Raw genomic sequence first — 26,906 nt, 5'->3', positions numbered from 1 at the left:
GCAAAGGGGGGGGGGAAGAGGGTTGTCTGAATAGTGGTAGAGCCACTCTCATGCACCCCCAAGGCTTTTTTGGGGGGGTGAGAGGAGTGCTCCCACCGAGTTCAGACTGTCTCTGCTTCCCAGCTGCTTTTGTCCCTAGGGACAAAACAAGCCGCTGCAACCACCTCCGTGATTAAAGTTAGCTGGTGAGTTTTTTTTAGAGGCGGACAGAGCTGAGTAGAGGATTTAGCTTTTGCTTTCTTTGATTTTACTTGGATTTTAAGTTTAAAGATTTATTTTTACTTTTATATTCTCTCTTTTTATTTTTTTCCTTTTGTTGAAAGGGAAAGTAAAATGGCGATCGGCAAGCTTTTCGGGTTTTTTTTGGGGGGGGGAAGGTAGAATGGTGATCGGCAGGCTTTTTGGTGTTTTTTTTTATCCTTTTCCTTTTTTTAATGATTGGAACGGAATGTGGATTTGATTTTGATGTTGGGTTTGGATTTTAGACTTCTTTGTTTTGCTTTTTGTACTTTTAAAAAAATGGAATGGATTTTTTCTATTTAATTACTTTTTTCTTCTTTCCTTTTCTTTTTTTAACTCCTTTCTTTTTATTATAATGATCTCCTTTTGAAGGATTTTTTGATTTTTTGGAGTTAATCTCTCTTTTTCTTTTGTTTAATTTTAGTAACTTTTAAGAAGGAGTAAAGATTTTTCTAAGATGGCTCCAAAGCGTTCAATATCTTTTTGTTATAATGATCTCCTTTTGAAGGATTTCTTGAATTTTTTTGGTGGATTTTAGAAGCATTATTATTTTTGTTTAACTTCTTTGTTTCGTTTTTTGTATTTTTTTTTTAAAATGGAATGGATTCTTTTTTCTATTTAATTATTTTTTTTCCCTTTTCTTTTTTTTAACTCCTTTCTTTTTATTATAATGATATCCTTTTGAAGGATTTTTTGAATTTTTTTGGAGTTAATTTCTCTTTTTCTTTTGCTTATTTTTTGTAATTTTTAAGAAGGAGTAAAGATTTTTTTTTTAAAGATGGCTCCAAAGTGTCCAGCAATTCCTACAGCTCCTAAGGTGGTTTCTTCTTCGGTGTCAACATCAGCACAACAACCTAAATCAATAGCTTCACCCTCTTCTTTGGTACAGCCAATAATTGTGAAGGATTTGCAAGATATGATGGAAAATGTTATGTCTCAAATTAGGGGAGAAATGAAAGAGATTTTAGAGGAAAATAATAAGATTTTGAGGCAAGAGATAGTTTTGGCCCTAAAAGGAGTTACCTCTGTTCTTGAAAAGCTGAACTCTCGTGTAGAAGAGGTAATAGAAAAAGTGGAATTGAGGGAGGGAAAATTTGAAAGCATGGAAAAAGAAATGGAAAATGAGATTCTTATGCTTCAATATAGACAAATGGAATATGCCTTAAGAATTAGAAGCCTGGCAGAGTCTGTGCAAGGAAATCTGAGAGAGATGGTTGCAAAGGACTTTGCTGTGATTTTGAATAAAGAAAAAGAGGAAATACTTAGTGAAATTGAAAAATCATTTAGAGTTAACTCTGTAGTGGCAGCGCAAAAGAATTTGCCAAGAGATGTGGTAATTTACTTTGGAAAAAGATCCCTGCGCAACGAAATTATACAAGCTTTTTATAAGAAGAGGTTTCAAATTGCTTCACAAGATGTTATAATTCTAAAGGAGATCCCATCTAAAATTTTAAGAAGAAGAAAGGAGTTTGCTTTTTTAGCAGATGAACTTAAAAAGAGACGAATTTTGTTCAGATGGGATGTTCCGATTGGAATGGTGGTGAGTTACCTGGGGACATGTTATAGACTTAATACTGTTTCTCAAGCAAAAGACTTTTATACTTCGGTCCTGGGGGTATGTTCATCGCCATCCATTAAGTTTAAAGCTTTTGAAGAAAAGAAGGTAGAATTGCAGTTTGAAGAACCTATACTTATGAAAATTGGGAAATCTCAGTTTGAAGGGCCTCAACAAGTTGATATGGAGGAGCAGAGGATAACTTGTGCAACATATAACTGTAAAGAAAAGGAGCAACAAAAGAAGGTTAAGGAAGCCTCACAATTATTGGTCTCTGAATCTGCGGGAGAAGTAGGATTTATAAATTTTTTGGAGCAACCTTCAAGGGTAGAATTGCAGTCTGAAGAGCTTATATTAATGAAAAATGGGAAACCTCAGTTCGAGGGGCCTCAACAAGTCGAGAAGAAGGAGCAGAGGACAACTCGTGCAACATATGATCATAAAGAAAAAGAGCAACAGAAGAAGGAGTTGAAGGAAGCTTCACAAGTATTGGTTCCTGAGTCTGTGGGAGAAGCAGGATTTATAAACTTTTTGGAGCTACCTTTAAGGGCAGATTTCAAAGCACTTCTTTCGAGGTTTATAGATAAGAAAGACTGATAAGGAATGTGTTTACCGTGGATGGAATTGGTTATTGGAGAGAAGATTATTAAGTTTAAGTACTTAGTTTAAGTATTCAAAAGAGTACTGACTCTGAGGGAGAAGCAAGATTTACAAACTTTTTGGAGTTACCTTTAAGGGCAGTTTTTAAAGCACTTCTTTTGAGGTTTATGGACAAGAGACATTGATTAGGAATGTGTTTCTGATAAGGAATGTGTTTATTGTGGATGGAATTTGTTATTGATAAAGATTTAAATGTGTATAAGGGAATTTTAATGTAGTAATGTTTAAATTTGTGTTTTGGAGGGAGTTTATAAAGAATGATGGATAATAACATAAGTATGATATGAAAAGGTCCAGAGTATATTATAATGTGTTTAATGATTGGGGTTTTTATTATTATTATTATTATTTTTAAGAGAAGATAACTTGTTTAATTAAATGTACTTAGATTTGTTTAGGATTTATATGTCTTTTAAGTTTTTTTTTATAGAAGATTATGGAGATTGTATGAAAATTTTAGATAAGAAGTTTAAGTTTAAGCATTTAGTTTAAGTATTCAAAGAGTATTTAGTTTTAATGGTATAATGAAGGTTTATATGTTTATTTTTGTGTTTTAGGATAAAGAAAGAGGGAGAGATTAGATTTTAAATTGTAGGTATAGATATTCAAAGAAAGTAATGTTTAAATTTGTGTTTTGGAGGGAGTTTATACAGAATGATGGATAATAATATAAGTATGATATTAGAAAATGTTTAGAGTATATTATAATGTGTTTAATGATTGCAATTATTATTTTTTACAGAAGATAACCTATTTAATTTGATGTATTTAGATTTGTTTAGGATTTATATGTGTTTTAAGTTTTTCTTTTCTTTTTCTGAAAAATTTTAATTAAGCCTGTACTCAGCCCTGGGAAGGTTGGGGGAGGGTTTGGGAGGTTTGGGGAGGTGGGGAAGGCTATGGGAGGGTGGGGGGGTTTGGGGAGGGGATTTGTTTTGTAAAATTTAAAAAACTTTCAATAAAAAAAAGAAAGGCTGGAGGCCTTTGAACTATGGTGCTGGAGAAGACTCCTGCGAGTCCCCTGGACTGCAAGGCGATCAAACCGGTCAGTCCTAGAGGAGATCAACCCCGACTGCTCTTTAGAAGCCCAGATCCTGAAGTTGAAACTCAAGTACTTTGGCCACTTAATGAGAAGGAAGGACTCACTGGAGAAGAGCCTGATGCTGGGAAAGATGGAGGGCAAGAGAAGAAGGGGACGACAGAGAATGAGGTAGCTGGATGGAGTCACTGAAGCAGTAGGCGTGAGCTTAAATGGACTCCAGAAGATGGCAGAAGGCAGGAAGGCCTGGAGGAACATTGTGCATGGGGTCACGATGGGTCGGACACGACTTCGCAACTAACAACAACAAGATGTTGAAGATCAATACAGGTTATATGCTGATTTAAAATAATAGGAAAGAAAATGTATTTGGTATCTAAAAGTAGCTACTATGAATGATAGGACTGATATCGCAATAATGCCAAGAGGAACTAAAGGTCAGATAGTGGAGTCTGGGATCACAGTAGCATTTTGTCTTTTTTCCTATTCTCTTCCTACTGGGGGCGGGGGGAATAAAGACATATCAGTCATACAATAAATTCATAGAATTTATGTAGACTTAAGAAATGGAAATAATTATCTGGGCTGGAGAAGAGAAGAGTGAATATATTATTGTGCTGCATACCCCGCCTTGCTGATTCAGTGAAAGGAACACTTCAACACTTCACTGCAAGACCCAGTTAATTAGGATTAAACCTGGGAAAGAAAACGCGAGACATTATTTGTTTCACAAAAAGATCAAAAGGGACACAGCCAAGTCACTTGACAGGGCTCCTGCCTGCAAAGATGGATCCAATCCAAAGAACAAGAACATTTTTTTCTCTAGAAAATAGAAGTTTGTGGTTAACTCAAGGTTAGGTTGAAAAGTATTATTACTGTTACGTTTGGTCACACAGCCAGCCAGATGTTTAGATTAGAGTTGGCGTTTTTTTGGTCCATTTATTGAGTCTTCCCTGAGGACCAGGAATAGGCAGGTAATGTTTGATAGTATCTTTATCATTATGTACACAACAGTGTGAAATTACAGCTGTCATAAAAGAAACCCCAAACACCATATTGCCCACAGCTGTTGCCCATTGGGCATATTTCTATTGAGTTTCTGTAGGATGGATCACATTAGTAAAATGATGCATGCTTTCTAGCATTCATATTCTATTTTCTCTAAAGACATGGATCTCGTCACTTTTATGTGCTGCTTATCTGTAAATATGGATCCAATTAATGGTACATCACTTGCTTGTTACGAATGAAGTGTAATTGTGCATGTATAGTACCTTCTCAATTTATGAGCGCAGCTAGTGGTGCTATATTTTTCTTTTAAAATTATGACATTAATTTTGCAGAGATAGCCCAGGGGGGTTTGAAAGCTTGGGGAAAATGTGATTAACCTGTCCTATCAAAATGTAATTTCAGACTTACTCTATACATAGATGGCATTCCTTGATGATAGGTACAAAAGACTAAATTAAGGGAGATTATTTCTAGTATTTGCAAGCTATATTTGACAACAAAGCGCTCTCCTCAAAGCACTTGTATCTACTGATTAAAATAGTACAGTGCAAGATACCTATGTGCTCAATTGGCATGGAAGGAAATAAGAAAATTAATGTGACCTCGAAGCCTCTCCTGTACCTATCCCAAGCTAATTAATTTGGTGTTCCTCTTTTGATTTTAAATGATATATTGAGACAATCTGTCCCATCATCTTCACGCAATGTACAGTTAGTGCTCGACTTACAACAATTCATTCAGTGACCAAAGTTAAATGGTGCTGAAGGACTATTTTTCACAATTACAACCTTTGTAGCATCCTTCCACATGTCTTGCCCTCTCTGAGAATTTTAAGACAAGTTAATCTACAATAAATCTTCTACCTCATCAGAAAATCAGATGCTATCTGTGTTGTTGTGTAGTTCATGCCAACATGATACATTTAATCTAGCATTAGGCTTTTGCTAGCCTAGAATTTTTTTTTAATTTTTTTTTATTTTATTTTTAACCAACAAAACAAAACAAAGCAAAACATAACACACATATACACACATATACTCCTCTCCCCCCCTTTTTTTAACAGCGATTACGTAACGGTAATCTTCTATTATTTACATTTCCCTCCTTATTTTTCTTTAGAATATTTGTCCTTATTGCCCCATTGTTTCTTATTTACATTTTTCTTCCTTCATATTCTACTTCTTACTAAGAATAATTCATATTATTATTATTATACATTATTATACACATATTTTCACTTTTGACCTTTCCATATTTATTCTCCTCTATTATTTCTAGTCTCCAACCAGTCGTACCACTTGTTCCATGTTATATAGTACTCTGTGTCTTCCTTTTCTTTTATCTCTTTTGTTAATTTGTCCATCTCAGCACAGTCCAGGATTTTTCTTATCACTTCTTCCTCTGATGGTATATTCTCACTTTTCCAGCCCTGTGCGTTTGCTATTCTTGCCGCCGTTATTATATCTAAAATTAAGTACCATATTTCTTTACTATATTTCCTGTTTAAAATACCCAACAAAAAGATCTCTGGTTTCCAGTCTACGGGTTGGTCTATTATTTCTTCGATCCATTTTCTTATTGTAGTCCAGTATTTTTTTGCAACTGGGCATGTCCACCATAAATGATAATATGTTCCATGTACTTTTTTACATTTCCAGCATGTTTTTGCTAGCCTAGAAATTATTTCCAAACAATGGATATTTTTTTTAATGGTCTAAAAGGCACACCTACAACCTAAAGCCTTATTCTTATGAACTCATAACAGCACAAACTCATAACTAGCTTAAAGACTGGAAAGCTTTGCTGTTGTAGATGCAAATAGACTGAACTGGGGCAGGCGTCCTCCACTTACGATCTTTTATATAGTGATTGTTTGAAATTACCACCGTGCTGAAGAAAAGTGACTTATGACTGGACATTTTCATGGTCACGTGATTAAAAATAATAAAAAATTCAAAATTCAGGCACTTGGCAACCGGTATGTATTTACATGATCACCATTGGTGCCCTCCCAGCTGAAAAGGACATATTTTTAAGACCATCTTCTGACCTATTTCAAGAATTTTAAAGAGAACACATGTATTTCCAAGACATTCAGCCTTTTCTTACCAAACTAAATTAATACCCTAATGAACACGATTTGACCTTTCCAGATTTTATTTTTCTCTCCCTGAGTAGCCTGCTTAAGACCAGCACCAGTTTATTACCAAGACTTATATTACTTTACATATTCTAGAAATGAATAGCTGTATTGGATCAAGTATGTAAATTATAATATTAAAATCTACCTGTGGGTGACTGAAAACCCTTGCTCTACTTGAGTAACAGTATTGAGAAGTGGGCTTCAATAGGCAAGGAGCAGATCAGCATAATTACAACATTATTTATTGACTCAAACTACAACTGGAGAACTGCAGCCAGTTGCCTGTAATTTATACTCTGAGCCCACAAAGCTTTAAACCAATCACAATACTCGAAAAAGCCCGGCCAAATATGAATGTTCAAAGTTTCCCTCCAAAACAGTTGGCGTTAACAGTTAGGATCATCTAAAGCAGAGCTTTTCAACCTTTTCATCTATTGTACCACTTTTAGGATATGGCAATATCCGAGGACCACCAGTCACCTAGCAAGGTGTCAAAAACGCGATGACACCCCCCCAAAAAAGAAAAAAAGTGAAAATGTACAGGTAGTCCTCGACTTACAATGGTTCACTTAGTGACTGTTCAAAGTTACAATGGCACTGAAAAAAGTGCCCCCCAAGCCACAGCCGAGCAAGACACCTGCCTGCCCACCCGGCGGCACTCTTCCTCCTGTCCGAGGTTTTCATTGTTGTGAGCATTTCTGTTGAGGATTGGCAGAGGGGTGGGGTGGGGAGGTGTTTGGTTTTTATTTCTCCTGTCTGCTGGGTGATTGCAGCAGGTTTTGGTCACTTCACATGACCCTGAGACACTGTGATCGTCATAAATATGAATCAGTTGCCAAGCATCTGAACGTATATCACAAGACCCTGGAGATGCTGCAACATTCCAGCTGATCGGCGCTTCTTCTGGGCTCAGCAGAAGTGCCAGGATCAGCGCCGAGCTCCAGCTGGAGCCTGGCGCTGATCCTGGCATTTCCGCTGAGCCCTGACAGCCCCGAAGAAGCGCCAATCAACTGGAAAGCAGCACTGATCCTGGCGCTTCCGCTGAGCCCTGACAGCCCTGCAGCTCCAGCCATCTCTTGCTCAGGCTTGTGCAGTGCTGCCACCGGTTCAGCTCATTCCCCTCCCCTACTACCATTTTTCTAGGATGGTCGTGTACCACCTGCCAAGGGCCAATGTACCACAGGTGGTACCCATACCATGGGTTGAAAAGCCCTGATCTAAAGGTTAGTTTCATTTTAGCTTCACAAGCAATTGGAGTTAAGTTAGTTTCACTTTAGCAGGGATTAACACAACTTTATTCATACTCAATATATAACAAACAGAGAGAGCAACTTTACTGCCAAATGTTCTTAGTTCTGGGCAAAAAGAGGAGGGGGGGAGGGGGAGGGTAAGAGGAAGAGGAATGAGGCCCATAATACATTGTTTATAACTGTAAGCCTGAATCACTTACAATTATGAAGACATGTCATAAGCACTTTAAAAAGTTTGTCAAGTTAAATGCATTAATATGTACAGTAAGCCACTTTCTGCTGCTGCAGCAGCTTAATCCTCTATCAACTTCATAAATCAAGTGCTAATTAATTAGTCCCTATAGATCAGGTTGCATATTGTTTAACTTTAATCACAATTAATTATAAGGAACCTGGCGGACGCAGGGAAAAAAAAAAATATTTTAAGTACAGAAGGAACAGGGTGGGAAGATGGAAGACATCTGTCAGAAAAAGAACGACAGCCATGTATGCACAGAGCGAGATTAATATACCTGAAAGCAGAAAATGTTTTTCCTTTAATCTAAATAAAGTTGATCTGTGTAAAGAATAAAAGAATCATGTATTCCTGGGGTTGTTGTTTTTTTTTTCCCCTTGAGGCTGGCTCAACTGCTAGCAATGACGCGGACATGTTTATCCAGTCTTTGAGGAAACATTTCCAGGTGATTTGCAAGGACTCCTTCCCAAAGCATGGAGAGAGTGCTGACTCAGGGTCACCCAGTTGCCTTTCTTGCTTACGGCGAGACTACGACCACCCTCGCCCAGCTTCTAAGCCAGGATCTTTAATCACTATGTCAAACTGGCTCTCATTAAAAATATAGTACTGAAATGGAATGATAATGTGTCTTCTATACAAGTATCCTCCAAGATGGTTGAAGAGTCATCTGTGCATTAAGATGATCTGACTGGGAATGGAGATGGAAAGAGAGATGCTTTCTCCTCTTGAGATATGCCTAGCCAGATCTGGGATGTGACTTCAGCTGAAATCCCAGGGCAAGGGTAGGGGAATGGCTATTATCAACCCAGAGACTAAGGATACCGTCTTGTAAGATAACTGGACTTTGAGGACTTTGGGGATCAGAAAGGATCAGAAGAGGGGGTCATCCTATTCTCCAAAGCACCTGAAGGCAGGACAAGAAGCCATGGATGGAAACTAATCAAGGAGAGAAGCAACCTAGAACTAAGGAGAAATTTCCTGACCGTGAGGACAATTAATCAGTTGGAACAACTTGCCTCCAGAGGTTGTGAATGCTCCATCACTGGAGGTTTTTAAGAAGAGATTGGACAAGCATTTGTCTGAAATGGTATAGGGTTTCCTGCTTGAGTAGGGGTTTGGACTGGAAGATCTCCAAGTTCCCTTTCAGTTCTGTTATTCTTCTGCTACTACCCCAGCCTCCTTTGTAAAAAAAGTGGCTTTCCACCTGAGCTCCAGAAAGCTGTGGCCATGTCAGCAGTAGAGTATCATGAGGTCTTGGAAATGTTCTCTGGGCATGGAGTCAGAGGCAATTCAAGAATTCATGACCCCCATGGCTGTTATGCACAGGAGATGTCACAGGTTAGATCTTGCTTTGTCTTAGAATGCTGGCAATTGGACATCAGACCTCATTTGTTGGTCCTCCCTGGGTGCCCTGAGATATTTCAGAGGGAATTTGGGACTCTTCCTGGGGTTCTGATGAGCTTTCTATTGATATATATTCAAAAACCTAGTTGCTGCTTGGAATGAAGAAGTGGCTGTGGTCTTAAATTGGATTGCACCTCTGCAGCCTTTCATATACATCCTGGAAGAGCCCTGAGCTTAGAAGATCTCCAGGAGATGAAGCATCAGAAGAGGCTTCTGGAGCACCTCTGAAAAACCCACCTGGACATAGGTAAACAAGTTCCTTGAACAATCCAAACTTAAAAGAAAATATGTTCTTTCCAAGACTTGGGTTCAAGATCGGAACAAAAACATTTGAGCCTTATTGAATTTTGTTTGTATGGAGCACACGCACACAATCTTCTTGTTATGTTCCAAACAGAAATGTGTGGTTCCATGAAAGCAAAACACTTTCTATTTTGTGCATATCTTTAATATGGGTGATCTTCAGTTGAAGACAACTAGATTTTTTGGGCTTTCCTACTTTGGATTACTAGACAACCATAGGTGGTGTGGAAGCTGGACTTCTTCCCTTCATCCTACATGAAAACAGAAGCTCAAATGAACTTTTGCGCCCTTTTACGCTATTACTACCAACTGTGGGAAAGATACTGGCAATTTATTTTCAAGTGATGCTTACTTATTTTCTTTTCAATTGTTATATTTAAGGGGACTCACTCTGGGATGTTATGATTAACGTGGAAGGTGGGCTGGAAGTCATGTTGATAAATACATGGATAGTAAACATAGTATCATTTTTATCTGAAAAACATATCCGCTCTCCTTTTATATTAAAAGTGTACCCTTCTTCTGGGTTCAATGCATTTGAGGTACAGAGCTTCCTGTAGTGATGTAGTAGCCTTGCATGAAGTGAAATTTCCCAGACTAAGATAAGGTAAGGTAAGGTAAGGTAAGGTAAGGTAAGGTAAGGTAAGGTAAGGTAAGATAAGATAAGATAAGATAAGATAAGATAAGATAAGATAACCTTTATTGTCTTTTTTTACTGTGGGCACAACGGCACACATCAAAAATGAAATTTAGTTGCCCGCTCTCAAAGTGAAACACATACATGACACATACCTAAGCATACTATGAACAACGTATGTATAGACCCACACCCCTACATATACCTAGCAAATATTAAACACTGTCCATCTTGAATATATAATGGAAGGAGGAAGCTTGAGAGTTCACAAAATTAATGCTGTGTGGAATAAAACTATGGCTGAATCTGTATGTTCTGCTGTGGATACCACAAAGCCCCCTTCTCCCAGAAGGTAACAAGGAAAACAGGTTGTGAAGAGGATGTGTAGTGTCCCAGATGATCTTACAGACCCTGCTCAAGCAACGCTTCTGTGCTATGTCCTGGATGGGAGGGAGGGAGCTGCCAATGATCTTTTCGGCCATCCTCACCACTCTCTGCACCGCCTTCCTCTCTGAAGCAGGGATGCTTCCAAACCAGACTGTGACGCTGTATGACAGGATGCTGTCAACAGATGTTGTCAGTATCTTTCCATCCTGAAAATATTGAAATAGTTCTAAAGTTTAAAAAATAAAGTTGGGCTTTGCTGAGTATTACCTATTTACCTACCTACCTACCTACCTATTTCTATCTATCCATCATCTATTCTATCCTTTCCCCACCACCGCACTCACTCATCTACATATCCACCTGGAAGGATTTAGTGGGTTTTTGAAAGTAAAGATGCCTAGCCAGCAAGCCCCAGTATCAGCCTGGGAGATATATTCATTATGGGGTTGAGTATTAAAAGAAATTTGATGGAAATAAAATGTACAGTTGATTTCAGCCAGGTCGGATGCATTGCCCTCAACAGTCCTTTTTGGATGTTTTAAGGGTTCTCCTATATATCTTTGGTTACGTCCATGTGGCGATGGTTCAGTTGAAACTCTGAACTGAAGTGTTGTTATGCTGCTCCCTATATAAGAATTGTAGACAATTAATCTATGTCACGTTGAAGAAGTTACTGGATAGTGAGTGTAATTTCTACTTCTTGTTCCTTTTTTTTTTTCAGACAAGAACTCAAAAATATCTTCCCAAATCATCCGGTTTTGTGCTACTATTTGTACAATATTTTGCCCCATTAATTAAGTCTGGATATTTATTTACACACCACTACTTCTTTTTCTAACAAGTTTTTTTTCTCTTTTCTTTTTTGAACTAATATTTTTTTATTAGAAATGATAGTTATTTTGTAATGGAAGAAGAATAAGAAAAAAGAAGAAATGATATTAATAAATGTTTATTGTATATGTTAAGGAAAAAGGGAATGGAGAGACACCCGAAGTGTTAATTATGTATTTAGATTAGAAATATGGAATATAGCAACTGAAATAGTAAAGCTTAATACAGGATTTGGATTTATTTAGATGAAAAGTTATTGATGATTGTTTTGATTGACTTATCTGTATTGAAATACATTAACTTGAATATACTATGTTACTAGAGGGAATGGAGAGGGTTTTTTTTAATGATGTAATCTGAATTTTATAAGTATGACTTTGTTTTTGGACAATTGATTGCCCTGCCACCACGTTGATTCTTAAGCACTTGTTTGTAAAATGAAAAAACTAATAAAACTGGTTTTTTTTTTAAAAAAACCACACATCATTTCTTATAATACTATATTTATTCTGTTACATTTTACTGTATATGTCCTTAATCATGTTAGGTCTTTTTATAAACCTTTTTTCATATACATATGTGTGTTTATGTAACAGTTTTACTATTACTTTATTATATCTTGCCCCCATCGCCATAATAAACTGATTCAATTTGAAACAAAATGCAAAAGCAGAACAATCTTTATTCTTAAGGATCAGATAGGAGAATGTCCTATATAGCACAGAGAGAAAGAAAGAAAAAAAAAAAATAGGGAACACATAAATGATGATTAATGTTCAAAATTACTGCCTGCATCAACTCAAAATTCAACTTCTGGGATCCAGCACCAGAAAAACATAAGGGAAGGAAATAAATGACAGGAGAATTTTTAGAACGTTGGCAAAGATTCTCTACAATTTGATATTATGGCTGACCTTTTCCAGAGAGAATATGAAATGAGTCGAAAGGTTTTAGGGTAAATAATGCATCTGAAGAATTCCAGGAAATCAAAATAAACGCCGATTCAGTAATCTGTATCAGCTGCACTGTGCCTCTTTGGGCACTCATGCATACACATCTGAGGAAAAGGATGGGTGAGGAATTGTGTTATTAATGAGTAATTAAACAGAGATTTAAAAACAATTAACCCAATCATGGAGAGTTTTCTGGGGGAGAAGGGACTGGCTGCTGGATGAAGAGGAGATTGCTACGCACAAAAAGATCTGATGTTTACAGGTCATCTGAGGTTATCGTGATAATAAAACAGACAGAGCAGGACTTAATAGATTTATCCATTTCTGTTTGGCAGGTAATAATAGGGTGTGAGATTGGCTCATTATAGAAAGGTTGCTTTAGGTAGAAAGATCTGAAACACCTAGATACGATTAAGAGCAGGGATGGGGTAGGGTGGGAGGTGATGGAAGCCCCTTATTGCTGCTAAATTGTTAGATAATTTCAGTGGTGAGATTCAAATAGGAGAACATCCGGTTCTCTGTGTGGATGCCGCTTCCGGAAGTCCATTCTGGGCCTGGGCAACAAAAAAATAGCTACCGGTTCTGCCAAAGTGGTGCGAACTGGCTGAATCCCACCACTTTATGATTTCTTATGGTTTCTAATGAGGGATGGACAATTTTTATTTCCTTTTCTGAACTAGAGTATAGCAGTGTGCCCCACCAAAACAGAGTAAGTGGTGCTACATCAGCTGCCTTTTACTCTAACCCCCAAATAGAATAGAATAGAATTATATAATGGAGTGGAGTGGAGTGGAGTGGAGTGGAGTGGAGTGGAGTGGAGTGGAGTAGAGTAGAGTAGAGTAGAAATAGAACAGAACAGAACAGAACAGAACAGAATAGAATAGAATAGAATAGAATAGAATAGAATAATTTGAATGGCTTAAATATACAGAGTTATCTCTCTTCAGTATATATGAGTCTCATAAGGAAACTGTCCTGTTTTATTACTCCATAAATTTGATCATATTCAGTAGACATTTTTTCATGTTCAATTGCTGGACAAGACAATGTCGTCCAAAGATGGGTGTTTCTTTATGTATCTTTGTAGGACATGGGTCAGTGAGATTTATCACTGAGAAACATTACATTGGGCTCGCAATACTCAGTATAGTATGAAAGTGATGTCCTAAATATAATACTGATCATCATAAGCCAACAGCCAATATTATTGCAAATCATGAATTTGCAAGGGTAAATAAACTCCAATGCAGCATTTCTCAACCTTTGCAATGTTTAAGATGCGTCAACTTTAATTCCCAGAATTCCCCAGCCAGCGGGAGGGTGAAGTTCATTGTTGTATTACTCTGAAAGAAAATCAGTTACAGATGGAAGAAGAATCTCTCCTCTTTTCACATCTTTCAGGAGCTCCAGCAGTGGATGGATTTATAATGGATACATTTAGTTATTTCTTGTCTCCTCTTAGACACTCTCACCCACAATGAGTATGCCACATCAACTTTCCCTTTCATCTTTCCCACCATAATACTCATTATTGGTGATGGGAAGGAGTTACAATGAAGGGATGTATCCATCTTCTGGAATTTAGAGAACATTCACCAATTAAGTGGAAGGAGATGTAAATTATAACCTCAAATTCCATTCTCGCACTTGCAGATTTACAGATATTTTGAAAATTGGACCCGACCTTTGGTAAACACTATACAATGGCATATGCCGATCCATATTTTATTTTCTTGCTAAAACGTTTGCTATATGAAAAAGCAATACAAAATGGAAGCATTAAATCTAGATAGATTGCGCAATCAAGAAAGCTTTAATTTCCTCAAATGGCAACGTTTATTCGGGACCCATGTGGGAAAGGTTATTGCTGGTATAATGCTAATTAGGAGGGGAGTAAGTTTTCAGCATTTTTTTCTTCTTTTTGCTTCCGTCTCTGATTAACTTTAAAGTGTAATTAGAAATTGCTATTGTAAATTCCCAGTGTCCCCTTTCCAACAAGTCTAATGAAATGGCAATTAATATTCCTATGGGCTAGAAAGAAAGATGCTTGGGGGGGGGAAATTAAAGAGTTACAAGGAAGGGAGTTATTAATGTGGATGCAAAGCAGTTAAACTGTAATATGTAACTGAGAGACGAAGCAAGCAGAGAATTCCTGCTTCACTCCATTCTTAAGTACAGGTAGTCCTCATTTTGGGACCTCAGTTGGAACTAGAATTTCTGTTGCTAAGCAAAATGGTTGGTTATGTGAGTCATGTCAGATTTTATGATTCTTTTTTTTTTCCTCACAGGTGTTACGTGAATCACTCGGTCATTAAGCAAATCCGACTTTTCCCATCGATTTTGGTTGTCAAAAGTCTGCTAGGAAGATCGCAAATGGTGTCCCGTGACCTCAAGATGCTGCAAAGGTGTCATAAGTACATGGCAGTTATGTGAAGTGTCTGAAGTTGGGTCATGTGATTGTGGGGATGCTGGGATGGTTGTACATGCGAGGACCAGTTGTCACTTTTTTCAGGCTCGTAACTCTGAACTGTCATAGGTCGAGGACTACCTGTGTGTGTGTGTGTTTTCCTGGGTCAAGGAAAGGCTAAGTGTGTTGCGGTTAAAGAACAACCTTTGGCCCAATCAACGATTTGGACGAGGGGATAGATGGGGAACTCATCAAATTTGCAGATGACACCAAGCTGGCAGGAATAGCCAACGCTCCAGAAGACAGGCTTAGGATACAGGAGGATCTGGACAGACTTGAACACTGGGTGCTATCTAACAAAATGAAAGTCAATGGTGAAAAAGTAAGGTTCTACATTTAGGCAAGAAAAACCAACTGTACAAATATAGTATAGGGGGTACCTTGCTCAATAGTAGTAACTGTGAGAGGGACCTCGGAGTCCTGGTGGACAATCACTTCGATATGAGCCAGCCATGTGCTGCAGCTGCCAACAAAGCCAACACAGTGCTAGGCTGCATTAACAGAGGGATAGAATCAAGATCACGTGAAGTATTAATACTACTTTACAATACCTTGGTAAGGCCACATTTGGAATACTGCATCCAGTTTTGGTCACCATGATGTAAAAAACATGTTGAGACTCTAGAAAGAGTACAGAGAAGAGCAACAAAGATGATGAGGGGACTGGGGGCTAAAACATACAAGGAACGGTTGCTGGAATTGGGTATGTCTAGTTTAATGAAGAGAAGAACGAGGGGGGACATGATAGCAGTACTTCAGTATCTCAGGGTCTGCCCCAAAGAAGAGGGAGTCAAGCTATTCTCCAAAGCCCCTGAAGGCAGGACGAGAAGCAATGGATGGAAACTCATCAAGGAGAGAAGCAACCTAGAAATAAGGAGAAACTTCCTGACAGTGAGAACAATTAACCAGTGGAACAACCTGTGTCCAGAAGCGGTGAATGCTCCAACACTGGAAGTTTTTAAGAAGAGACTGGACAGCCATTTGTCTGAAATGGTATAGGGTTTCCTGCCTGAGCAAGGGGTTGGACTAGATGACCTCCAAGGTCCCTTCCAACTTTATTATTATTATTATTTGGATCATCGCACAGTCAGCCAGATGTTCAGACTGGATTTGGCATTTTGTCTACCTATCGAGTCCTTACCCAGGACCTGGGATAGGCAGATGTGGATGTTTGATGGTATTACAGATATCGTCGCAGGATGGAAGCAGTTACTAGTAAGGCCGCCTTTTGCAATTGACTAATAGCGAATTTGTCAAAGCCAATGGTGTTCAAGTGGTGCTCCAGTGGTTTTGGGATTGCACCCAAGGCACCTATGACTATTGGTACTATCCTTGCTTGCTTTTGCCACAGTCTTTCTATTTCTATTTGTAGGTCTTTGTATTTTGTTATCTTCTCCAGTTCTTTCTCGTCTATTCTGTTGTCTCCGGGCACTGCCACGTCCACTATCCAGACTTTTTTGTCTTTCTTATCGACAATTGTTAAGTCTGGTGTGTTGTTGTTGTTGTTGTTGTTGTTGTTATTATTACTATTATTATTATCTAATTCAAAATGGGTTTAGATTTAGCCTAAACTGGAAGCTTGGTCTTGAGAAATTTAATTTTCACCCTCCAGAAGCGATAACAAGTAGACAGAAACATGGATAACTTCTGGCCAATTTATTGTGCCTCTGTCTGATTATCCACAGGTTTTCTTTATATATATTTCTCCCTTCTATCCCTTTCTAGTTCCTTTTCACAGTCTGAAAGGATGGCCTTCAAGGCAACTTGCATTTTTAAGGTCTCAAGCTTCCTCTAAAGATTTTCAAAATCTGTTGAAACGTGGTGATAGCTGGTTTTTTAAAGAAATGTTTAGCTGGAGGGAATAATCAGTAGACTTGATGAATCTTAGAAGTTGTTGGGTTGGTTCGCTGACTCTTTCATTATACTTTATGTGCTGACAAATCTGGTCAACATATTTTTTCCAAAAGACAATGGGACTTTCTTGTTTTTTTTTTCCCTTGAAAACATTTCCCTTCTCATCCTGTAGTGCAAAAACCATGATACTTACATCAGAAGACAAGACCATGAAGGTTTGGAGAAAACAGGTTTTATTTGTGCAAAGGTTCAGAGTATTCATACGACAAATTCTGAACCCCAGGTTATTTCCAGGGTGTCATTCTTATACAGCTTGCCGCCCACGCTTAACCTAATGGATGACTTCTTATCTACCTTTAACACACTAAAAGAGAGAAGTTTATGTCCTGAGACCACACACATAGGAAAAAGGGAAGTTTATACAATGTGCAGAAAACCACACTCCCCTACACCATTTTTGACTTTTGGTTGGCACCTCTTGTAAAAATGTTTCTTCATAGAATTGCACATAGGTTATCACATTCAGCCAGTTTATAATATTACCATATATGCCGGCATATAAGGCGACTTCCGCAAGCGCTAAAATCAGCACCAAAGACGGGAGACATCTTATACCCTGAGTCGTCTTATACGCCAGAAATACTGGTAGTTTCCAGCGTATAAGGCGACATTTTAGGCATGCGGCTCGGCGACAAAGACAGGGGTCGTCTTATACGCCGGTTCGCCTTGTATGCCGGCATATAGGGTAGTTAATGCTTGCTAAACATCACTCCTTTTAATTAAAATATAATTCAAAAGTACTTTATCATTTCTCTTAATGGCAATTTTTCATCTACCTCAATCCCAGAATCTTTTTTCAGAACTTGGATGAGAAGTGAAATGTTTTCAAGGGGGAAAAAAAAAACCCAAGAAAGTCTCATTGCCTTTTGGAAAAGCAACTTTGGGACTTCCTTGGTGGTGATATGGTGATGATGGTGTGGTTTTGGACCTCCTTCAGTTCCTCAGTCATAATTAAAAGTAATATAAATTCCCCGTTGGCTAAATCAGGGTGATTCCTTATTTCAAAAGAAACACGCATGCATACATATTGGAAATCCATTCACTCGGTGGCACACTTCCTTCTGAAAAGCAACACTGGGGAGGAGACCGTTAGCTTATCTCCACTGTTACTCCACCCTCACCAGAAAGTCAAACCAACATCTTATCCATCAGCAAGATGGAAGGACTCACAATATGATAAGCACAGCATTGGAAGAGCTGAAAGGCCAAATTAGGGACCCATTGTTGAGGTGAAAATATCTAAGAGCCAGCACTGGTTTCATGGCACATACTCCATCCATTATTTTTTTTTAAAGTTAAGCCAGTCTTACATATAGCTGATCCAACCAAAAGAAATGAATCATTCAGGTATTTGCATCCTTATTAGACCATTAGCAGGAAAAGGTAAGGGTTTTTGTTTTTTTGCAAAATTATAAGGTGAAAAACGGGTGACTGCTTCCCTTAAACGACGTGGCACTGTGAAGTTGTTTTATTATGCAGATATGATCTTATTTTAATATATTCAATTGTGGTCATCACCTGTCTAAGATCATACCTGAATAGTTGAGAGCATTCTGCGTGCTAACTACAAATAAAGAGTGGTAAATAGCCACCTTGCGTATGACAGATGTAATAGTTAGAAGCATAAACAAACAGTTAGCATTTTTCTGACCTTTTTTTTCCTTTATTTTTCACAATATGCTGTCTTCTTCCTTTGCCAGTAGATGACAGGAAGCAAACAGAGCAAGCCACAGAGAAGCAATAATGATCAACAGGCACTTCAGGACATGCTGTTTTGAGTTTTCCTTTATAATGAATGTGCATCAAATACTGTCCAGGAAAGAGACAGTTTTAGAAATAAAAATAAATAAGTTGCATAGTCCACCCAACTCAGTTGATGCCTCTATGCACAGAATGAGATTTTCTCAATCACTTTCCCGAAGACCTTATTGCCAATGGCCCCAAAATAGGGGTAGGAAACAAAGTACTATTATTTCCACAGTTAACACCCCAAAATATGAGAAGAAGTTAAGATCATAGGGCCAAAATCCAAATCTTTCTGAATGAAAATCAATAGCACACAGTTTAGAATGCTAAAAAGTGTTTTTAAGTGGGGGGGGGTGGTGGAATAGAAGCATCTCCTTCTCAGAAGTGTTTTGCTGTCAGTCGCATTCTTGTAGACACCACAAACATCTTCCTCTCACATCTTCAGGTCCTACCATTGCCTCCAACCTCCATCTATCTTGCATCTAAGCTGAAGGCACTTCTTTTTCTTTCTTTCTTTCTTTCTTTCTTTCTTTCTTTCTTTCTTTCTTTCTTTCTTTCTTTCTTTCTTTCTTTCTCTTTCTGTCTGTCTTTCTTTTTTTCTTATTTTTTTCTTTCTTTCTTTACCTTTTTATAACATTTTATTAGATTATAAAGTAAAATACAGAATTGAGGCCTTTGAACTATGGTGCTGGAGAAGACTCCTGTAAGTCCCCTGAACTGCAAGGCGATCAAACCAGTCAGTCCTAGAGGAGATCAACCCCGACTGCTCTTTAGAAGGTCAGATCCTGAAACTGAAACTCAAGTCCTTTGACCACCTAATGAGAAGGAAGGACTCACTGGAGAAGAGCCTAATGCTGGGAAAGATGGAGGGCAACAGAAGAAGGGGATGACAGAGAATGAGGTGGCTGGATGGAGTCACTGAAGCAGCAGGTGTGAGCTTAAATGGACTCCAGAAGATGAGGAAGGCCTGGAGCACAGGTGGGCAACCTGCGGCTCCAGAGCCGCATGCGGCTCTTTGAGCCTTCCCCTGTGGCTCCCAGCCTCCTCTGCCATTTGCAGAGAGAAAGAGAGACAGAGAGAGGCACTTGCACTTCCCTGCTTCTCTCCCTGTTTCTGTCTCTCTCTGTGTTTGTTTGTGAGTGTGTTTGTGTTTGTGTGTGTATGTAAAAGAGAGTGGACTCACGGTGTTCTCCGACAAGCTGAAAAGCTTTTGGGGTGGGGCTCCTCCCTTTGCTGTGTCTCTGCAGGAAGCAGGAAGGGCAGGAGAGAGCTAGCTAGCCCAGCTATGCTGACTCAGGAATTCTGGGAGTTGAAGTCCATGAGTCATAAAAGAGCCAAGGTTGCCTACCCCTGAGTTTGTTGGAGAACAGCTTGAAGCCAGCTTGCCAGGTGAGCAGAGAGGGGGGGAGAAATAGAGAGAGAGAAAGAGAGAGAGAAAGAGAGAGAGGGGGAGAGGGAAGGGGAGAGAGGGGAAAGAAAGAGAGAAAGAAAGAAAGAGAGTGGGGTAAGAGCACTGGCAGACCAAGGGCATAAAGAGAGAGGAGGAGAGAGAGGCAGAGAGAGAGAGAGAGAGAGAGAGACCCTTTTGACATCTAAAATGAAGATAACACTGCATATATCCTTTTTTACCTTTATGTGATATATATATTCGGCTCCCAGTGTTTTGTTTTCAGTAGGAAATGGGTCCAAGTGGCTCTTTGAGTGTTTTGGGTTGCCCACCCCTGGCCTGGAGGAACGTTGTCCACAGGGTCACAATGGGATGGACACGACTTCGCAACTAACAACAACAACAAAAGTAAAATACAAAAATGCAAAAACAAATAGTCGGGCCCAGTGGGGAGGGAAAAGGGAAAGAGAAGGGGGGAGGGAAAAAAGCATTGACTTCTGACTTCCTCTGTGGCAGTAGAATAATGCATTAACATAGAAACTCCACCTTTACTTTTCCAAAATAGTATAAACTAGCCATTTCTATAATGACAAATCAATCTAACAGGAAAACCCAAGACCAAAGTTTCATTTTTTTCCACCTCAGGCACAAAATCCAGAAACAGTCCCCATGTGGAAACAAAAATATTTGTGTTCTTTTCTTTAATCAAAATAGTCAATTTAGCCATCTCTGCCAACTCCATTAGCTTCTGCAGCCCTTCTTCTTAGTGGGAATCAAAATCTCCTTCCATTTTTGTGCATACAATATTCTTGCTTCCGTTGACATATATAAGATCAAAGTTCCAATTTTTTTCCTGTCTTTTTCTATTATAGACAGAAGAAAAATTTCTGGTTTCATCTTTATCTTTAAGAATTTTCTGTATTAAGATATGAACCCTACTCCAATATTTCTTTGCTTTATCACATGTTCACCATGTTGAAGGTATTTCTTGTTTTTTTTTCTCACCCACCGCCATCTTTGTCACCTTGGAGCAGCTGAGGTGGATGCCCAAAGAATTGTCATTCACATTGAAAATTATACATGTCCCGAACCAAAATGTCTATCACTTGTTTTAAGCTCTCTGAAGCTTGTTCCATATGGACACAAAACCCATTTTGTCTGGTGCTGCTAATTTGTATAATGGCTATTCAAAACTGAAGGGGTAGTTCATCAAGTAGTGTTTAAACCATTTAAATATGATTGCAGGTATACACGGAAGAACTGCAAATAGACTGCCATCATATTAATTACCTTCACCTTTAAATAAATAGAGATTTTTGATAAATTAATTCTTCCAACTCTTTGTGACCTATTTCACTAGGTCTATATGAACAACAAACTGTTTGCCTATATATGGGAATATTCTCAACACCTTTTTAGATAAGGGGCAACAGCACTCAAGAGGTATGGGGCTTAGTTCGCTTGTGGCTACTAAAGGATTCTAGACTGATCCCTCTTTTAACTCCTCCCCCTGTTCTGCCAGTTCTTCTCCTACATCTGCTTATATCATCAATTATATTTTCTGGCTACTAAATCTTCTGTCACACTTTTCTGAAGCGTCGGGGTCTTCACCTTTTCATAATTTGTATGGGTACACATAGCAACCCTTTTGTGCATATTCTGTGTCTCCTTGTCCCAATTGCCAGTGAAATAATAATGATTATAGAATCTATTTTCATTAACAAACTGTTGTGAATGTGCTATCATACTTGTTTTTTTTTAAAAAAATATTGATAGGTGTGCATTAAACTTTGTTTCAGAGTTGATTTTCCGAGAATAGTATATTTAATGGAACATTTTTTTAAATTTTGGCCTCCTTGCTAAATTTAAAAAAAAAATGTTTTAATCTCTGAAAAGAAACATGTAGAAGTAAAATCTTTATTGACCTGTCCCTTTGCTAGGAGAAGCTCATTTCTCCCAACTTCTAGGAAAAGTTAAAGAAGTCCTTACTCAGCAATTGCAGGATTATTCTACTCCTCTTTCACCTCCGGTGAAATACACGCATGAAGAGCCATTCAAGGTCTATCTAGTTTGAGTAGGGCTGTGAGATCTTGAAGGGAGTGTTTCTCACCAAAATGAATGGAGCACTTTTTTAAATGACCTCTTGACTTCCAGCGATTGTAAGTATTGACTGAGGCAGTAGAAACAACTTTAAAACAAATCTTCTCAGTTTTTTACCTCCACCAAAAGAACCCCATCACCATTGCAGTGCAGAGCTCATTATCAAGCCCCATCTATCTCTCCCAGGCTTAACTTGTAGATAAAATCCAGTGACAATTCAAATAATGGGGAACAGTTCTTAGGAACATCATGTCAATTTCTTGCACAGCTCTCTAAACTGACTGCAAGTCTTTTCCATGCATGATCCTCATAGTCTTCTTTAGCAAGATTTATTGAGACACACAGGACAGGGGTATAAGAACTATTATAAATGAACTATTTCCAGTTTAAACCAATAGATTCCTGTTGTTGTTAGTTGCAAAGTCGTATCCAATCCATTGTGACTCCATAGACAACGTTCTTCCAGGCCTGCCTGTCCTCTACCATCTTCTGGAGTCCATTTAAGCTCACGCCTACTGCTTCAGTGACTTCATCCAGCCACCTCATTCTCTGTCATCCCCTTCTTCTCTTGCCCTCAATCTTTCCCAGCATTAGGCTCTTCTCCAGTGAGTCCTTCCTTCTCATTAGGTGGCCAAAGTACTTGAGTTTCAACTTCAGGATCTGGCCTTCCTAAGAGTAGTCAGGGTTGATCTCCTCTAGGGCTAACTGGTTTGATCGCCTTGCAGTCCAGGGGACTCGCAGGAGTCTTCTCCAGCACCATAGTTCAAAGGCCTCAATTCTTTGGTGCTCAGCCTTTCTTATGGTCCAACTTTCACAGCCGTACATTGCAACTGGGAAAACTCTGGCCTTCACTATACATAATTTTGTTGTCAGGGTGTATGCATTAGCAAAGGGGATTTCTCATTCTAACAGTCTTTCAGTGAGCATCAAGACTCTTGAGCGCTTTGGGTAGAGAAAAAGAATGACAGGCAAAGCTTCTGCCTTTCCTATTTGCATTTTCCCCCATCATCCCACAACCAAGGTTCTTTCAGCTGTCCTGGAAAGACACTTTTACAATACCTTCGTGTTATAAATTTTCCCACTGCTGAATTAATTAATTGTCAAATCAAATGGCATAAATCCTCTGCATCTTCAGCATAATCCTGTAAGAATGACTGAGTCAGAGAGTTGTCATTGTTAGCGCTTAATTTCATTTTATGTTACCATTTCTTTTCTTTCTTCCTTTTTTATACTTTGGTGCACTGGGAGAAAAGTGATTTAAGTACATCGGAGAAAAGTAATGGGGTGTAAATGGAAGCAAGCATTTAAAAATAAAGAAATGAAGAGGAAGGGAAGAATTGATGGTTAGGACTGTATCCTAAGTAATCATTTCAAAAGTAACAGCAAGATTTTGATGGACAGCTTAAGACGACCCTGAAGAATTACCCTATTCAGGGGAACCCACCTACTCAAATTGATTCTTCTATTTATTGCAGTCCATTCTCAATAGGCAAATTGTTCATGATGGACAAAAAAAAAAACAAGGCTAAGACAACACCAGTGACATCCAGATTCCTGAAGACAACACTAAATCCACAAAACTCAGATGCTTGGCTGACTCTCTCCATGTGCAGAAGCAATGAATTAAATTCATTCCAAGTGAAATTTATTGGAACATCACAAGCAATGTGGAAGTGGTTGTTGTCTTATGCAATACCATCCATGTACAAAATGTGACCAGAAGATTCTTCTAGACCAGGGGTAGGCAACCTTGGCTCTTTTATGACTCATGGACTTCAACTCCCAGAATTCCTGCTGGCTCAGGAATTCTGGGAGTTGAAGTCCACGAGTCATAAAAGAGCCAAGGTTGCCTACCCCTGGTCTAGACTAAAGGGAAATGGAGGATGAGGCAAAGAAATTAGAAGTTAATAAGCTTTCATGGATAAGGTATATTCACCTTCCAGTTATTGTAAGGCTATGGATATGCAGAGAAGTTGAAAATCTCAGTAGGCCCTCTATTCATTCTATGAAATTATCTTTTTTTTTTAATTATTGGGGCAATAACATGCCTGTTGATTTACAAATTCCTGTAATACATACATAATTATTTTCATTCTCTTTAATACATACTTTTGTAAGCACATATATATTTTCCTCTTGAATTTTCTCAGCTAAATACGTGTTTGGACAGGAGAGGGACAAAATATTGTGTACATATCCCAAAGCTTTCTATGGAATTTTACAGGGAGTAATGATCATCAGCAACTGAAATGAATTGCAATGGAAACTGGACAAACACATAGAAGAAAAAGTGTATCAAGATTTCTAGTTGTAACGGTAAGGCATTCATTTCAAGATGCAAGACCTATGGCCGTGGTGGCGAACCTATGGCATGCGTGCCACAGGCGGCACGCGGAGCCATCCCTAGTGGCACGCGAGCCATTGCTGGGCTGAGCTGCTTCCCTCCTCCGCTTCGTGCATGCGCAGTGCTTCACGCTCTCTGTGCATGCGCAGCTCTCCGGGGAGGTGGCTGTTTGGTTTTTATTCCCCTCCCATCTGGTGGGTTGTTGCAGCAGGGTTTGGTCTCTTCTGTCATGCTTTGAGATTACCCACGAAGCACGTTTGTTTGGGGGGATCCCTAGTCTAGTTGCTAAGCTTGCTTAAACCCTCTTCCACCTCCTCCTCATCAGAGCCCCCCTTTGTCTGCAACCAACCCCAGCCCCTGCCTCGCCTTGCCTTGCCCCATGGCAATGGCACCCCTGCCCCCTCCCTTGCCTCACCTCATCTTGCAGGAGGAGCCTCCTACCCACTGCCCCACCCGCCAGAGAACCCCTGGATGTCCCCCAATCCTGCGTGACTGACCCCCACAGGCATCCCTCTCCAGAAGCAACATCAAGGTGGCCACGCCCACACAGGCCACGCCCACCCATGGTACCATGACCACCATAAGCACACCCACTTGATGGCCATGCCCACTTGGTGGCCACGCCCCTGGCACTCAGCGATGCATAAGTAGATTTCAGGCTGCAGTTTAGGCACTCGGTCTCAAAAAGGTTTGCTACCACTGACCTATGGTAATCAGAGCTATTTTCTGAAGAACATGATAAGGATAATAGTGTTGTTCCTCTGCTCAGTTATGTTTAAAATGTGATTTACCACTGATGGCCTCCATAAATGTTTGCCCTGATTTAGCAAAGCTGTCCTCATCTCTCAATACTAATAGCACCTTGTAAAAAGTGATCTTTGTCAAATGAACACACAAAAAGAATTAAGATCTGTCTCTAACCCACTGCATTCCTGATCATTGCCAGCCTCCTTATCAGCTATTTTTTTATGTACACATTAATTACAATGTCCCATTAAATGTCATTTCAGATCTGGGCTCAGAAACAATTGGAAGCTGGAAACGTGGAGATGATGGACAAAGCAGAACAAAGTTCTGTGTTAGCTAATGAGAACTGAAAGTAAGTGTGATATTAAATTTAATATTAATTTGCTCATTTAGTAGCTGCTTAACTCCTGTAAGGAAAATTTGGCAGTCGACTCTGATGTGTGATTAGTGTATGCCAACCACAGCATCATCCTTGATTAACACCCTGATCTTGCAATCTTTGGTACAAACAGATTGATCGTCAAAAGCAATTAGAGTGTGTCAAGAACAGTATGCTCACTTTTGACAGTGGCACAGATAGATTGGCAGTTTTGTGATTATAAGCCGATCACAAGCAAGAAAGAACTTGGATAAAAGCAAATAATTTAATGTCTAATAATCAACAGCTACAGTCTTTTTTGCATCTCATTTTCTGAAATACAGCCCAAGATGTGCACAACATGGTACATCTGCCACTTCAAGGAGTTAGAAGCATTATTACATTTCCTTAAAAATATCTATCCAGTATATCACTTCTATTATCAACGACTACTGTCTTTAGGGGCTAGGTGTGATGACAGTGGTTAATTGCAAAAAAGTGGAAAAAAATAGGTTGCCTTGCCACCATTATAAACTTAAATAACCATACCCCCTTTTTATTTCTTCCTCTTTCCTTTTTTGTTATTCTCTTTCTCTCTTTCTCCATTCTTCTTTTTCTATCTGATAATAGCAAGCCTCCATGCACACTTCCACAGTCAGCAAGAACTGCCTTGATAGCCCCATACTTATATTGGTTTATCTATCCTATTGAGGCATGTTGCATGACCTAGGTCAGGGTAGGGGTCCCTTACAGAGATTAATCTAAGTCAGGGGTGTCAAACTCAATTTCATTGAGGGTCTCATCAGCATAGCGGTTGCCCTCAGGGGGCCGGGTGGGTGTGGCCATGGTGGGTGCGACCTACTGAGTGGGAATGGATGGAGGCTTGTGGCCTACTGGGTGGGCGTGGCCAGCTCTACATCGTTCGTGTCAAGGGTGGGATAGATCTGAGGGTCTCTGGCAGAAGGGGGTGGGACCAGGGCAAGTGCCAAGGCATGGTCCACTGGAGGAGCCTCACTGTTCCTCTCAGGCCATGTGGGGGGGGGGGTGCTTATGGAGCTAAGACTGAATGCATTTCAGCATAGATGGCCACCACAAAATTGTACATTGGCTCATGGCCGACCTGGGCCAGGGCCAAGGCAGCGGGGGTCGTTCCCTCACTGTTTCCAGGATGGCTTCACGGGCCACATGAAACCAC

At 39.3% G+C, this 26,906-nt stretch overlaps 1 long non-coding RNA gene across 1 annotated transcript in view; it reads left to right on the top strand.

Annotated features, from left to right (window-relative positions):
- Nucleotides 1-25,680, top strand: part of LOC120318419 — a 26,468-nt gene extending 788 nt beyond the window's left edge. Inside the window, exons 2-4 of the long non-coding RNA XR_005559496.1 lie at nucleotides 14,937-15,053; nucleotides 24,487-24,578; nucleotides 25,617-25,680. This is a non-coding gene — a long non-coding RNA (uncharacterized LOC120318419). The remainder of the gene's footprint in view (nucleotides 1-14,936; nucleotides 15,054-24,486; nucleotides 24,579-25,616) is intronic.
- Nucleotides 25,681-26,906: the final 1,226 nt, after the last annotated feature.

The sequence above is a fragment of the Crotalus tigris genome, unplaced genomic scaffold, assembly GCF_016545835.1.
Source record: "Crotalus tigris isolate CLP2741 ecotype Arizona unplaced genomic scaffold, ASM1654583v1 scf7180000017598.18339901613:2243638, whole genome shotgun sequence".
Lineage (NCBI taxonomy): Eukaryota > Metazoa > Chordata > Lepidosauria > Squamata > Viperidae > Crotalus > Crotalus tigris.
Note: the sequence above shows the minus strand (reverse complement) of the source record. Positions and strands in the feature narration are given on the sequence as shown.